The sequence below is a fragment of the Triticum aestivum genome, chromosome 3B (genome assembly GCF_018294505.1).
Source record: "Triticum aestivum cultivar Chinese Spring chromosome 3B, IWGSC CS RefSeq v2.1, whole genome shotgun sequence".
Taxonomy (NCBI): domain Eukaryota; kingdom Viridiplantae; phylum Streptophyta; class Magnoliopsida; order Poales; family Poaceae; genus Triticum; species Triticum aestivum.
In genome coordinates this window covers 310,013,979-310,031,095 of record NC_057801.1, presented here as the reverse complement: position 1 = coordinate 310,031,095, position 17,117 = coordinate 310,013,979, and positions in this window count along the sequence as shown.

Genomic DNA, 17,117 nt, shown 5'->3' with positions numbered 1-17,117 from the left:
CATGAACAAAGATATATAATAATAACTTATTTATTATTGCCTCTAGGGCATATTTCCAACAGTCTCCCACTTGCACTAGAGTCATTAATCTAGTTCACATCGCCATGTGATTAACACTGACAGGTCACATCGCCATGTGACCAACATCCAACGAGTTTACTAGTGTCGCTAAACCAGTTCACATCATCATGTGATTAAGACTCAATGAGTTCTTGGGTTTTGATCATGTTTTGCTTGTGAGAGAAGTTTTAGTCGACGGGTCTGCAGCATTAGATCCGTATGTACTTCCCAAATCTCTATGTCATATTGTAAATGCTGCTTCCACGCTCCACTTGGAGCTATTCCAAAAGGTTGCTCCACTATACGTATCCGGTTTGATACTCAGAGTCATTCGGATAGGTATTAAAGCTTGCATCGTCGTAACCCTTTACGCCGAACTCTTTATTACCTCCATAATCGAGAATCAAATCCTTATTCCTCTAAGGATAATTTTGACCGCTCTCTGGTGATCCACTCCTTGATCACATTTGTATCCTCTTGCCAGTCATGTGGCAAGGCACACATCAGGTGCGGTACTTAGCATAGCATACTGTAGAGCCTACGTCTAAAGCATAGGGGACGACCTTTGTCCTTTCTCTCTTTTCTGCAGTGGTCGAACTTTAAGTCTTAACTTCGTACCTTACAACTCAGGCAAGAACTCCTTCTTTGACTGATCCATCTTGAACACCTTCAAGATCATGTCAAGGTACGTGCTCATTTGAAAGTACCATTAAGCGGTTTTTGATCTATCCTCATAGAACTTGATGCTCAATGTTCAAGTAGCTTAATCCAGGTTTTCACTTGAAAAACACTTTTCACATAAGCCTATATGCTTTACAGAAATTCTACATCATTTCTGATCAACAATATGTCAACAACATATACTCATCCGAAATTCTATAGTGCTCCCACTCACTTCTTTGGAAATACAAGTTTCTCATAAACTTTGTATAAACCCAAAACCTTTGATCATCTTATCAAAGTGCATATTCCAACTCCGAGATGCTTACTCCAGTCCATGGAAGGATCACTGGAGCTAGCATACCTTTTAGCATCCTTAGGATCGACAAAACCTTTCTGATTGTATCACATACAACCTTTCCTTACGAAAACTGGTAAGGAAACTCATTTTGACATCCATCTGCCAGATTTCATAAATGCAACTAATGCTAACATGATTCCGATGGACTTAAGCATCGCTACAGATGAGAAAATCTCATCGTAGTCAACTCCTTGAACTTGTGAAAACCTCTTCGCCACAAGTCGAGCTTCATAGACGGTGACATTACCGTCACGTCCGTCTTCTTCTTAAAGATCCATTTATCTCAATGGCTTGCCGATCATCGGGCAAGTCCACCAAAGTCCATGCTTTGTTCTGATACATGGATCCTATCACGGACTTCATGGCTTCTAACCATTTGTCGGAATATGGGGCCACCATTGCTTCTCCATAGCTCGTAGGTTCATTATTGTCTAGCAACATGACCTTCAAGACAGGATTACTATACCACTCTGAAGTAGTACGCATCCTTGTCACCCTACGAGGTACGGTAGTGACTTGATCCGAAGTTTCATGATCACTATCATAAGCTTCTACTTCAATTGGTGTAGATGCCACAGGAACAACTTCCTGTGCCCTGCTACACACCAGTTGAAGTGATGGTTCAACCACCTCATCAAGTCTCCACCATCCTCCCACTCAATTCTCGAGACAAACCTTTCCTCGAGAATGGACCCGATTCAAGAAACAATCCCTATTGCTTTCTGATCTGAATTAGGAGGTATACCCAACTGTTTTGGGTGTCCTATGAAGATGCATTTTATCCGCTTTGGGTTCGAGCTTATCAACCTGAAACTTTTTCACATAAGCGTCGCAGCCCCAAACTTTTAAGTAACGACAACTTAGGTTTCCCCAAACGGTGTTGTCTCAACAGAATTACGTGGTACCCTATTAAAGTGAGTGCGGTTGTCTCTAATGCCTAACCCATGAATAATAGTGGTAATTCGATAAGAGACATCATGGTATGCACCATATCCAATAGGGTGCAACTATGATGTTCGGACACACCATCACACTATGGTGTTCCAGGCGGTATTAATTGTGAAACAATTTCCACAATGTCTTTGTTGCGTGCCAAAGCTCATAACTCAGATACTCATCTCTATGATCATATCATAGACATTTTATCCTCTTGTCATGATGATCTTCAACTTCACTCTGAAATTACTTGAACCATTCAATAATTCAGACTTGTGTTTCATCAAGTAAATATACTCAACATCTACTCGAATCATCTGTGAAGTAAGAACATAACGATATTCACTGCATGCCTCAGCACTCATTGGACTGGACACATCAAAATGTGTTACTTCCAACAAGTTGCTATCTTATTCCATCTTACTGAAAACGAGGCTTCTCAGTCATCTCGCCCATGTGGTATGATTTGCATATCTCAAGTGATTCAAAATCAAATGAGTCCAAACGATCCATATGCATGGAGTTTCTTCATGCGTATACACCAATAGACATGGTTCGCATGTCTCAAACTTTTCAAAAACGAGTGAGTCCAAAGATCCATCAACATGGAGCTTCTTCATGCATTTTATACCAATATGACTTACATGGCAGTGCCACAAGTAAGTGGTACTATCATTACTATCTTATATCTTTTGGCATGAGAATGTGTATCACTATGATCGAGATTCAATAAACCACTCCTTTAGGTGCAAGACCATTGAAGGTATTATTCAAATAAGTAGAGTAACCATTATTCTCCTAAATGAATAACCGTATTGCGATAGACATAATCCAATCATGTCTATGCTCAACGCAAACACCAAATGACAATTATTCAGGTTTAATACTAATCTTGATGGTAGAGGGAGTGTGCGATGTTTGATCACATCAAACTTGGAAACACTTCCAACACATATCGTCAGCTCACCTTTAGCTAGTCTCCGTTTATTTCGTAGCTCTTTTATTTCGAGTTACTAACACTTAGCAACCGAACCGGTATCTTAATACCCTGGTGCTACTAGGAGTACTAGTAAAGTACACATTAACATAATGTATATCCAATATACTTCTATCGACCTTGCCAGCCTTCTCATCTACCAAGTATCTAGGGTAATTCTGCTCCAGTGGTTGTTCCCCTTATTACAGAAGCACTCAGTCTTGGGTTTGGGTTCAACCTTGGGTTTCTTCACTAGAGCAGCAACTGATTTGCCGTTTCATGAAGTATCCCTTCTTGCCCTTGCCCTTTTTGAAACTAGTGGTTTCACCAACCATCAACCATCGATGTTCCTTCTTGATTTCTACTTTTGCGGTGTCAAACATCGCGAATATCTCAAGGATCATCATATCTATCCCTGATATGTTATAGTTCATCATGAAGCTCTAGCAACTTGTTGGCAATGACCTTGGAGAAACATCACTATCTCATCTGGAAGATCAACCCCCACTTGATTCAAGTGATTGTTGTACTCAGACAATCTGAGCAGAAGCTCAACGATTGAGCTTTTCTCCCTTAGTTTGCAGGCTAAGAAAATCGTCAGAGGTCTTATACCTCTTGACGTGGGCACGAGCCTGAAATCCCAATTTCAGCCCTCGAAACATCTCATATGTTTCGCGATGTTTCGAAAACATCTTTGGTGCCTCAACTCTAAACGTTTATCTGAACTATCACGTAGTTATCAAAACGTGTATGTCCGATGTTCGCAACATCCACAAATGACGTTTGGGGTTCAACACACTGAGCGGTGCATTAAGGACACAAGCTTTCTACTGTCCGCATAATCACTACTTTCAACTTTCAACTATATTTTCTCTAGGAACATATCTAAACAGTAGAACTAAAGCGCGAGCTTATGACACAATTTGCAAAGATCTTTTGACTATGTTCAGGATAATTAAGTTCATCTTATGAGCTCCCACTCAGATAGACATCCCTCTAGTCATCTAAGTGATTACATGATCCGAGTCAACTAGGCCATGTCCGATCATCACGTGAGACGGACTAGTCATCATCGGTGAACATCTTCATGTTGATCGTATCCACCATACAACTCATGCTCGACCTTTCGGTCTCTTGTGTTCCGAGGCCATGTCTGTACATGCTAGGCTCGTCAAGTCAACCAAAATGTTTCGCGTGTGTAAATCTGGCTTACACCCGTTGTATGTGAACGTAAGAATCTATCACACCCGATCATCACGTGGTGCTTCGAAACGACGAACTTTTGCAACGGTGCACAGTTAGGGGGAACACTTTCTTGAAATTTTAATGAGGGATCATCTTATTTACTACCGTCGTTCTAAGCAAATAAGATGCATAAACATGATAAACATCACATGCAATCAAATAGTGACATCATATGGCCAATATCATATTGCTCCTTTTGATCTCCATCTTCGGGGCTCCATGATCATCATCGTCACCGGCATGACACCATGATCTCCATCATCGTGTCTCCATGAAGTTGTCTCACCAACTTATTACTTCTACTACTATGGCTACCGGTTAGCAATAAGGTAAAGTAATTACATGGTGTTGTTTAATGACACGTAGGTCATACAATAAATAAAGACAACTCCTATGGCTCCTGCCGGTTGTCATACTCATCGACATGCAAGTCGTGATTCCTATTACAAGAACATGATCAATCTCATACATCACATATCATTCATCACATTCTTCTTGGCCATATCACATCACATATCATACCCTGCAAAAACAAGTTAGACGTCCTCTAATTGTTGTTTCCATGTTTTACGTGGCTGCTATGGGTTTCTAGCAGGAACGTTTCTTACCTACGCAAAACCACAACGTGATATGTCAATTGCTATTTACCCTTCATAAGGACCCTTTTCATCGAATCCGATCCGACTAAAGTGGGAGAGACTGGCACCCACTAGCCACCTTATGCACCAAGTGCATGTCAGTCGGTGGAACCTGTCTCACATAAGTGTACGTGTAAGGTCGGTCTGGGCCGCTTCATCCCACAATGCCGCTGAATCAAGATTAGACTAGTAACAGTAAGCATATTGAACAAAATCAATGCCCACAACTACTTTGTGTTCTACTCGTGCAAAGAATCTACGCATAGACCTAGCTCATGATGCCACTGTTGGGGAACGTAGAAGAAATTCAAAATTTTCCTACGTGTCATGAAGATCTATCTATGGAGAAACCAGCAACGAGGGGAAGGAGATTGCATCTACATACCCTTGTAGATCGCTAAGCGGAAGCGTTCAAGAGAACGGGGTTGAAGGAGTCGTACTCGTCGTGATCCAAATCACCGGAGATCCTAGTGCCGAACGAACGACACCTCCGCGTTCAACACACGTACAGCCCGGTGACGTCTCCCATGCCTTGATCCAGCAAGGAGAGAGGGAGAGGTTGAGGAAGACTCCATCCAGCAGCAGCACAACGGCGTGGTGGTGATGGAGGAGCGTGGCAATCCTGCAGGGCTTCGCCAAGGACCGCGGGAGAGGAGGAGTACTTGGGAGAGGGGGAGGGCTGCGCCAGAACTTGGGTGTGCGGCTACCCTCACACCCCCCACATATATATAGGGGCAAGGGAGAGGGGGCCGGCCCTCTCAGATCCAATCTGAGGAGGGGGCGGCGGCCAAGGGGGGGAGGAGTGCCTCCCAAGTCAAGTGGAGGCCCTCCCCCTTAGGGTTTCCCCTCTCCCATGCGCATGGGCCTTGGGGGGCTGGTGCCCCTGGCCCATTAAGGCTAGGGTGCCCCCCTACAGCCCATGCTACTATATTGTACATGGTGGAACAATTTCCGGACCTCCGGACCCCTCCGGAATCCTCCAGAACCTTCTGGAAGCTTCCCGGTACAATACCGAAAAAACCCAAACTTTTTCTGGAACCCGAACAACAACTTTCCATATATAAATCTTTACCTCCGGACCATTCCGGAACTCCTCGTGATGTCCGGCATCTCATCCGGGACTCCGAACAACATTCAGTAACCACATACATCTATTCCCTATAACCCTAGTGTCATCAAACCTTAAGTGTGTAGACCCTACGGGTTCGGGAACCATGCGGACATGACCGAGACGTTCTCCTGTCAATAACCAACAGCGGGATCTGGATACCCATGTTGGCTCCCACATGTTCCACGATGATCTCATCGGATGAACCACGATGTCAAGGACTCAATCGATCCTGTATACAATTCCCTTTGTCTAGCGGTATAGTACTTGCCCAAGATTCGATCGTCGGTATACCGATACCTTGTTCAATCTCGTTACCGGCAAGTCTCTTTACTCGTTCTGTAACACATCATCCCGTGATCAACTCTTTGATCACATTGTTTACATTATGATGATGTCCTACCGAGTGGGCCCAGAGATACCTCTCCATCACACGGAGTGACAAATCCCAGTCTCGATTTGTGCCAACCCAACAGACACTTTCGGAGATACCTGTAGTGCACCTTTATAGCCACCCAGTTACGTTGTGACGTTTGGTACACCCAAAGCATTCCTACGGTATCCGGGAGTTTCACAATCTCATGGTCTAAGGAAATGATACTTGACATTAGAAAAGCTTTAGCATACGAACTACGATCTTTGTGCTAGGCTTATGATTGGGTCTTGTCCATCACATCATTCTTCTAATGATGTGATCCTGTTATCAACGACATCCAATGTCCATGGTCAGGAAACCATAACCATCTGTTGGTCAACGAGCTAGTTAACTAGAGGCTTACTAGGGACATGGTGTTGTCTATGTACCCACACATGTATCTGAGTTTCCTATCAATACAATTATAGCATGGATAATAAACGATTATCATGAACAAGGAAATATAATAATAACTTATTTATTATTGCCTCTAGGGCATATTTCCAACAGCTGGCACGGTCGAGGACAGGGTCAACGCAGGTGAGGCGCTCGTTTACCTCGCGTACAGAGACGAGCGAGCAAGGCAGAAGCAGGGCACGACGGCGGCAGCGGGGACTTGGCGCACGGCAGTCTCGAGCGGTAGCGGGCTGCAGGGAAGGCCGGCGAGGTGGAGATGGGGAGGATCCGGCTAGCCGGCGCCGGATCCGTACAACGACGGCGCGGGTGGAGCTCAGGGGCGGCGTCAGTTCCCTGTGGAAGAAAGACATGGAGGGAGCATTCAGCGAGAGAGAGAGAGAGATCAGAGAAGGAGAAGGAAGCAAGGTGAGGGCAAGCACGACTTTGGTCAACCTGCTGTTGGTCGGAGGCGACGAGGGTCGAAGACGAAAGCGCGAGCGAGCGAGGATCAAGCTTGTGCATCCGTGACGTCCTGCGGGACAAAGACAACTGAGAGAGTTTGAGCGACAGAGAGAGAGAACTCGAGATAGAGGGAATGAAGCAGGGGCACGGCCTTGGTGCTGGCGGTCGGCTGGACGGCGGCGGGGCGCAGGCGTGAGCTCGGGAGCTTGAGGTGGTGCGCGGGAGCCTCCTGCTCTAGGTCAATGCAGAGGAAGCGTACGGTCGGGGCTCCAGAAGAAGCTCCTCTTCCCTGGATCGGGAGGAGACAGGCGCTTCGGGAGAGCGAGGAGGATCTCCTCTCCTTGGATCAAGAAGGTGGAGAGCTGCAGCGCCGGTTGGGCAGGTGCACAGATCGAGGGAGGTAGGTGGTGCTGCGGGTTGGCTCGGGTGGAGCGGATCGGGAAGGTGGAGGCTGGTTGGGTGGCTAAGGAAACCGAGGAGGATTTGGAATGAGTGGCGGCGGCGAGTGAGGGGGTTGATGGGACAGCCGTCCGAGATTTTAGGGTTAGGTCGGTTTATATAGTAGTGGGATTAGGTTAGGGGCTATCTCGTCCCTCCCATCGTAATTGGCAGTCGAGAATAAAATGCTTCGGGAGTCCAAATAAGAAAACTAAGATGTTTTACGGATGTTTGGGGATGATTCGGACCCGTTGGTCACGACTGAGCGGTTCGGGTTCGGGACAGCTTTTGGACGCGCGCGAGGGGTCTGAGCAAAGCGTAGAGAGGGTCAAACGGTCAGATAATAGGGACTCAAAAAACCCAGGTTGTCTCGAAACAGTCAAGAAAGGCAAGGGGAACGCGACAACTATGAACGAGTGCGAGTTTTATGAAAAACATGCAGATACAATGCGCATGATGATATGAGATGAGATGCATGACAAGAACAAAATGCAAAACGAAAGACAAAAACCAAACCACGGAGGAAAAAAACAAAACACATAGCCGGAAATGGCAAGAGTTGGAGTTACAATTATGGAAAGTTACATCCGGGGCGTTCCAGATCCATAGCTAGTAGCTAGATGGCTACTTCTCTCTCTTTGCTTCTCAATACCATGTTCTCATCGATGTTCTTGGAGATCTATACGATGTAATCTTCTTTTGCGTTGTGTTTCTCGAGATCCGAAGAATTGTGGATTTATGATCAGCTTATCTATGATTATTATTTGAATCTTCTTTGGATACTTATATGCATGATTTGACATCTTTGTAATTCTCTTCGAACTATCAGTTTAGTTTGGCCAACTAGATTAGTTTTTCTTGCAATGGCAGAAGTGCTTAGCTTTGGGTTCAATCTTGCGGTGTCCTTTCCCAGTGACAGTAGGGGCAGTATGGCACGTATTGTATTGTTGTGATCTAGGATAAAAATATGGGGCTTACATCATATTGATTGAGTTTATTCCTCTACATCATGTCATCTTACTTAATGCGCAACTTTATTCTTCATGAACTTAATACTCTAGATGCAAGCAGGAGTCAGTCGATATGTGGAGTAATAGTAGTAGATGCAGAATCGTTTCGGTCTATTTGACACGGACATGATGCCTATATTTTATAATCATTGCCTTAGATATCGTCATAACTTTGCGCTTTTCTATCAATTGCTCGATAGTAATTTGTTCACCCATCGTATTATTTGTTATCTCGAGAGAAGCCTCTAGTGAAACCTATGGCCCCTAGGTCTATTTTCCATCATATAAGTTTCCGATCTACTTGCAATCTTTAACTTTTGGATCTATAAACCAAAAATACCAAAAATATTTACTTTACCTTTTGTTTAGTTTCATCTATCTCTATCAGATCTCACTTTTGCAAGTAACTGTGAAGGGATTGACATCCCCTTTATCGCGTTGGGTGCAATTTGTTTGATTTTTTGTGCAGGTCTTGGTGATTTGTCCGTTGTCTCCTACTAGATTGATAGCTTGGTTCTCTAACTGAGGGAAATACTTATCTTACTTTGCTGAATCACCCTTTCCTCTTTAAGGGAAAAACCAACACAAGCTCAAGAAATAGCAGGAAGAATTTCTGGTGCCATTGCCCGGGAGATCTAAGCCAAGTCAAGACATACCAAGTACCCATCAAAAAACTCTCATATCTTCCATTACATTATTCACCATTTGCCTCTCATTTTCCTCTCCCCTACTTCTAAAACGATTTTCGAAAAGACTTGCCTTTTTATTTGCCCCTCTTTCCATTCGTCTTCCCGTATGACTTTTTAATTGTTTGCTATCTTTGCTTGTGTTTCCATGTGCCTTCTATTTGCTTGCATCTTTGCTTGCTAAAAGTCTATTGATATGGATCCACTTAAAGTGTTCTACTTAGATCATCTTCAATCTATTTGTGCTCGGGCTGAAACCCCAACTAGTTTAGTTGAGGGAAAATGTTTAGATGAGCATGCTCATTTTGTGTGTCACCGTTTGTCAGAAAAAGGGAGACTCATATGGAATCAAATAAATACTTTGATGTGTTATGCTTGGAACCTTTGTTAAATTTATGATTTTACTTGTTGCTCTAAGAACCCTAAAAACACCTTCCCTACCTATGTGAGTTTAATGATAATGGAAATCTTACCTTCCTATGAAAAATGTGTTTATAGTTACTATGATATTGAACAAATTGAAGAATTTGTTGCTTTTAAGGGTGCTCATGAAGTTGCTTCTCTAATTAAAAAAGTATGATATTACTCTCTACAAATCTGAAAATTCCAACATACTCAAATATTGCTATGAAAACTATGCTCATAATGCCTATGTTAAGGAGTTTTTTGATAGAATGACCGTTGCTTTGGAAGAAAATAACGATATGCATGAATCTGGAGATAATTACGATTTTGATGATTTGATTGAAATATCCCTTTATGAACATGATTCTTATGGTCGTGAAGCCAATATTTATGGAGATCAATTTGCTATAGTTCCTTATGTTAAACATGAGATTGTTGCTATTGCACCCATACTTGATAGTTCGTTGAATCAAACGCATGATTGCAATGATGTTATTATAAATTCTATTAATGTAAATTAAGCTAAAAATATGCAAAATCTTAAGCTTCGGGATGCTAGTTTTGCTATGTCCACTATTTGTTGCGATGATGATGATTGGGGTGATTCTTCTTGTGATCTTGAAAATTTATTTAAGCCCCATGATGAATATAATATTGATAATAATGTTTGCAATAATACTAAAAGTGGGTTTGGAAGAGGGTCAACTTTAGATCCCACATATTTGGAGAGTGTTCAATCTTATGAAATTTTTGATAAAAGTGGGTTTGGAGAGGTCATGACTTTAGTTAATGTTTATCCCACTATTTTGGAAGAGTGTCAATTTCGCATGCATGTGGATCATGTTGAGAATATGTTATGTGATAGCAAAATTTCTGAAAATTCTTATGGTCCTACATGTAATTATTATGTGAGAGGAAAATATGGTTGTAGAAATTTTCATGTTACTAAATTACCTCTCTTCATGTTGAGATTGCTATCACCTCTTTCTTCTTCCTTGCGTATGCTAGTTTTTGCTTGCCTTGATAATTTGTTTGCTTATAAAATGCCTACGCGTAGGAATTATGTTATACTTATATGTGTTTTTCATGTGTTTTATGATGCTCTCTTGGTGCTTCAATTCTTCTCTTTTATGTGAGCATCATTGAAATTATCAATGCCTAGCTAAGGGCGTTAAACAATAGCGCTTGTTGGGATGCAACCCAATTTTATTTTTGTTATTTGCTTTTCGTTCCTGTTTTGCTTTGAATAATTCATCTAGCCTCTGGTTAGATGTGGTTTTGTGTTTTATTTAGAGTTTGTGCCAAGTAAGACCTTTGGGTTGGCTTACGGTGATAGTTGTTTTGATCTTACTGAAAAACAGAAACTTTTGCACCCAGGAAAATAATTTTCATAATTAAAAGATGCGTGTTTTTGATCTGATTCTTTTTGCAGAAGATTGATACACAAATTTACCAGACTGTACTATTTTTTTAGAATTTTGGGAGTTACATAAGTATCAAAGTTTCCTGATTGCTACACTATGTTATGTTTTTGACAGATTCTATTTTCTATATGTTGTTTGCTTGTTTTGATGAATCTACGGGTAGTATCGGGGGTATGAACCATGGAGAAGTTGTAATATAGTAGATATTACACCAATATAAATAAAGAATGAGTTCACAATAGTACCATAAAGTGGTGGTTTATTTTCTTACACTAACGGAGCTTATGAGATTTTCTGTTGAGTTTTGTGTTGTGAAGTTTTCAGGTTTTTGGTAAGGATTTGGTGGACTATGGAATAAGGAGTGGCAAGAGCCTAAGATTGGGGATGCCCAAGGCACCCCAAGGTAATATTCAAGGAAAACCAAGAGCCTAATCTTGGGGATGCCCCGTAAGGCATCCCCTCTTTCATCTTCGTCTATCAGTAACTTTACTTGAGGCTATATTTTTGTTCACCACATGATATGTGTTTTGCTTGGAGCATACTGTATGATATGGGTCTTTGCTTTTTAGTTGCCACAATCATCCTTGCTGTACACACTTTTGAGATGGACACGCTTGAATCGTGATTTATTGGAATACTTATGTGCTTCACTTATATCTTTTAAGATAGGCAATTTTGCTCTAGTTCTTGACTTATATCTTTTTGGAGCGCGAGGTGGTTTTATTTTATAGAAATTTTTGAACTCTCATGCTTCACTTATATTATTTTGAGAGTCTTTTTAGAAAGCATGGTAATTTTCTTTGGTTATAAAATTAGTCCTAGTATGATAGGTATCCAGGAGGGATATAATAAAAACTTTCATATAAAGTGCATTGAATACTATGAGAAATTTGATTCCTTATGATTGTTTTGCGATATAAATATGGTGATATTAGAGTAATGCTAGTGAGTAATTGTGAATTTGAGAAATACTTGTGTTGAGGTTTGTGATTCCCGTAGCATGCACTTATGGTGAACCATTACGTGATGAAGTCGGAGCATGATTTATTTATTATTTTTCTTCCATATGAGTGGCGGTCGGGGACGAGCGATGGTCTTTTCCTACCAATCTATCCCCCTAGGAGCATTCACATAGTACTTTGTTTTGACAACTAATTGATTTTTGCAATAAGTATATGAGTTCTTTATGACTAACTTTGAGTCCATGGATTATACGCACTCTCACCCTTCCACCATTGCTAGCCTCTCTTGTGCCGCGCAACATTCGCCGGTACCATACACCCACCATATACCTTCCTCAAAACAGCCACCACACCTACCTATTATGGCATTTCGATAGCCATTCCGAGGTATATTGCCATGCAACTGTCCATTGTTCCGTTTATTATGACACACTTCATCATTGACATATTGCTTTGCATGATCATGTAGTCGATATCGTATTTGTGGTAAAGCAACCTTTCATAATTCTTTCATACATGTCACTCTTGAGTCATTGCACATCCCAGTACACCACCAGATGCATTCATATAGAGTCATATTTTTGTTCTAAGTATCGAGTTGTAATTTTTTGAGTTGTAAGTAAATAAAAGTGTGATGATCATCATTATTAGAGCATTGCCCCAGTGAGGAAAGGATGATGGAGACTATGATTCCCCCACAAGTCGGGGTGAGACTCCAGACGAAAAAAATAAGAGAAAAAGAGAGAAATGGCAATGTTACTATCCTTTTGCCACACTTGTGCTCCAAAGTAGCACCATGGTCTTCATGATAGAGAGTCTCCTATTTTGTCACTTTCATATACTAGTGGGAATTTTTCATTATAGTAATTGGCTTGTGTATTCCAATGATGGGCTTCCTAAAATCACCGTAGGTCTTCATGAGCAAGCCAGTTGGATGCACACGCACTTAGTTTTTCTGTTTGAGCATTCATAAAATTATAGCTCTAGTGTATCTGTTGCATGGAAATCCCTACTCACTCACATTGATATCTATTGATGGGCATCTCCATAGCCCGTTGATATGCCTCATTGATGTGAGGCTACCTCCATCTTTTTGTCTTCTCCACAACCACCATATTTTATTCCACCAATAGTGCTATGTCCATTGCTCACACTCATGTATTGCGTGAAAGTTGAAAAGGTTTGAGAACATCAGAAGTATGAAACAATTGCTTGGCTTGTCATCGGGGTTGTGCATGATTTGAGTATTTTGTGTGATGAAGATGGAGCATAGCCAGACTATATGATTTTGTAGGGATAACTTTCTTTGGCCATGTTATTTTGAGAAGACATAATTGCCTTGTTAGTATGATTGAAGTATTATTGTTTTTATGTCAATATTAAACTTTTGTTTTGAATCTTATGGATCTGAACATTAATGCCACCATAAGGAAAAATTACATGGATAAATATGTTAGGTAGCACTCCACATAAAAAATTCCATTTTATCATTTACCTACTCGAGGACGAGCAGGAATTAAGCTTGGGGATGCTTGATACTTCTCCAACCTATATATAATTTTTGATTGTTCCATGCTATTATATTATCTGTTTTGGATGTTTTATATGCATTAATATGCTATTTTATATTATTTTTTTGATTAACCTATTAACCTAGATCCCAGTGCCAGTTTCTGTTATTTCCTTATGTGGGGCCCCCTGACTCATAAGTCGAGATCACTGAATGCACGTGTACAGTGATCCTAGAGATCAATGCTCACTGAACACACAGAAGCTGAATAACAAGAGTCTTACATCCATACATATCGTCTTACACAAACTGTGACCATTATGGTCAAGTCTTACATAGATAAGCCTTAAGGGCTGAACATCAAATGAAACATAAGCAGCGGAAATCTTCGTCGATAAGTAGAACCCATGACATCTGCCTTCACCCTACACGCATTCTGACTGGGAAGCGTCCTAGTTCGCATGTTCGTCACCAATGAACACTTCCTCAAACTCCTGTTCTTCCATGCCTGGTCAATTAAATAACCAGTGGCAAGCCAATGAGTACTTTGAATGTACTCGCAAGCAACCCATGTTTTGGTTCAAGATACAACAATGCATGACATAGGTAAATTTCTGCAGAAAGCTAATTTTATTGTGCTATGACATGTTCAACACACTACAAAAAAATACACTTCCGTTATGATACGTGTTTGTCACAGTAGGTCGCGTTTTTTGTCAAGCATGTACATCCATGACGATTTTATGATAGAATCAAGATAGTCATACCTGTGTTGTCGTAGAAGTGTTCCATGACATTACCAAAATTATCATCACAGAAGTTTCCACTTCCATGACAATAAATCGCGCGTCACGTAAGTGCTTTCGTCAAGGGTGACCGACACGTGGCATCCATCATAACGGAACGCCGTTAAGCTATCGGGTCGGGTTTTGGATCTGATAACCCGTTAACAGCCCCGACCAATGGGAAATTTCCACGTGTAAAATTCTTATTGGCCGGACGAAACACGTGTCAGCTCGTCATTGGGTCAGATAGGTGCCTATGATATGTAGACACATGCCACGCCCCACCACTGGCCCATTTAGCTTACAAAGCCGGCCCGTTTGACTTGGTGAAAAGTTAACAGGCTGGCCCATGAAAAGCCTATGAACGGTCTCTTCGCAAATAGCCCATTTTATGGCCCGGTAACTCACGGCCCGTTAGGCCCTAAAGGAAATTGGCCCAACAACGTCATGTGGGCCGTCGAATATAACACTAGCCTATTTCACTTTCGACCCATGTATGGCCCATGACGTCTTTCGGCCCATATGAGGCCTTCGTATCTTTAGGCCCTTTACAGGCCCACGGTGACTCTAGCCCATAATAAACAATAATTTTCTTCGTACCATTAACGGCCCGTGATTTACATGGGCCGTTTCTAGCCCGTGTTAAATTTTGGCCTATTGACGGCCCATACGTTCTTGGGCTCCTTTTCGGCCCTTCATTACTTCCAGCCCGTTACTCGCCTGTTCCCCTAATGGGCCAAATTCGGCCCATGGCAAGAGTCGGCCCGTTTCTAGCATGTTAACCCGTTGCGCCATTTCCAGACCGTCCTATATTCTGGCCCATTAACGACCCGTTATGCCTGTGACAGAATTAAGCCTTTGCTGTCCTACGACCTGTTAACGGCCCGTTACCGTGCTGGGCCGATACCAATTACGCCCGTTTATGGCCCATGTAGACCCATTTATCCAACGGCCCGAGGCCCACCGATTCTACGGCCCTGTTGGAGGCCCATTTCGCGATGGCCCGTAGGAGACCCATGGATCCTACGGCCCGTATATGGCCCATGGTTGTTGCGGCCACTAGCAAACCAGGGAAAAAGAATACTAAGAAATAAATAAGGTTGAAACTAACGCTAGGCTATTAAGGCGATTGCACAGATTACATCCACTCGACATCAAAGATCGCCACCAGCGCAAATATAGGGAACACCCTACACTATACAAAAATGGCTTGTTGTTTTCTTCAGCCGGTGGCTGCACGTTAAGAATAAATTTTGTATCGCACCAAAACTAATTACAATTATATAACAAAAGGAAGGTTGGCATAAAACTTAACAGTCTAGCAGATAAATGCACCACCAAAAGTTCAGAAGCTCGGTTCATTTGACCTGATTGTTATGTTTTCATGCTGTATTGTCCGATGGAGCACCATAACACTCACCTTCATTTCCCCTAGGCTCCTGAACAACATAGCAAATGTCTGATAGTCTGGTTTCAAAACCATGCATATCTTGACGACATCGAACAATGTCTCTCATTGTTTCACAAATGGTCTATGTTAGGGAATGGACTTGTGTCTGGAGCGCAAATACAACATTGCTTTGAGCTTGCATATCTTGATCGTGAGGAAGTTTGGACGATATTGCCTTAACAACCAACCCAGTATTACGTAGGAACGTGCTTTTGGCACTTTTAGTAACAGGTACTGACCCACTGCAGCAAGAGTGACATTGCGGTTATAGTTGCCTCGCCACCTTCAGAAGGTGGTGGTTCCACCATTTTTTCCATAGCTCGCTGAAAAGTTGAGTTTTTACATTAGTAGTACCAGAATAGAAGATATTAAGGAGGCAGAAAAACCAAACAAAATAGCTTTGGTCTATATATAGAACTTATTCTAGTGAACCCATGTAAAATATTAGTTGTATTTTATTGCAAAGTACATAATAAAACAAGGTTCCAAACATATGACCATGTACCATCGCTAATGTATTGTCTATTTCTTCACATTGTATTGAGGGCTAAGGATAAAGAGACGAACTTTATAATACGGTAAGCATAGTATGACATCATTCATATCACAAAACAATTGAGAATAGACAAACATGCAATTGTAACGTTGTGTGGGCAAGTCCAGCATTGAACTAGATTACAAGTTAAGATCAAAGGAACATCACTCCTCTCTTTTAAACCTTGTAAGGTGCAATGATACGCTAAGACAATTGTGTATAAAATTGAAAAGAGTAATAGACATTGGCTGCAAACCATGCAGTTCAAGGCACAAGTCATAGTAAGTAGTAGTTAAAAGGCATGTGGATTAAGGACTTACAACAGCGGCTTTGACTGGTGTAGTCATGCGCTTCTTCTTACTGGTGTGACATTCCTTGAAGATTTCCATAGCATTTGGTTCAGGTACTTTTTGGTTCTTGCGGGCTTTCCTATACATTTCAAACAAGTCAATATAGATCTGATAATATGGTACAACAAAAAGAGTGAAATAGCAGCTAAGTACAAGAGCCTCGCAATGTGCAATATAGCTACGAGATCCTGTCGTCTGTTGGAATTTCACTTTCATACGGTTGGCCTTGTTCTTTGAACAGTTCACCTACAAGAAGATAGATTTGTGTGGCACATGCGTAAATAGGACTTCAACATGTGATCTGA